We start from the raw sequence: 322 nt of genomic DNA, 5'->3' as shown, positions 1-322 counted from the left end.
TTTTTTTGAGACTGAGTCTCACTCTGTCGCCCAGGCTGGAGTGCAGTGGTGTGATCTCGGCTCACTGCAAGCTCCGCCTCCCGGGTTCACGCCATTCTCCTGCCTCAGTCTCCCGAGTAGCTGGGACTACAGGCGCCCGCCACCACGCCCGGCTAATTTTTTGTATTTTTAGTAGAAACGGGGTTTCACCGTGGTCTCGATCTCCTGACCTTGTGATCCGCCCGCCTCGGCCTCCCAAAGTGCTGGGATTACAGGCGTGAGCCACCGCGCCCGGCCCCTGCCTCCCTCTTAAAAGGACCCTTGTGACTCCATTGAGTCCGCC

Source organism: Theropithecus gelada, chromosome 19 (assembly GCF_003255815.1).
Source record: "Theropithecus gelada isolate Dixy chromosome 19, Tgel_1.0, whole genome shotgun sequence".
Taxonomy (NCBI): Eukaryota; Metazoa; Chordata; class Mammalia; order Primates; family Cercopithecidae; genus Theropithecus; species Theropithecus gelada.
The sequence above is the reverse complement of the archived record's forward strand: the minus strand, read 5'-3'. Positions refer to the sequence as shown.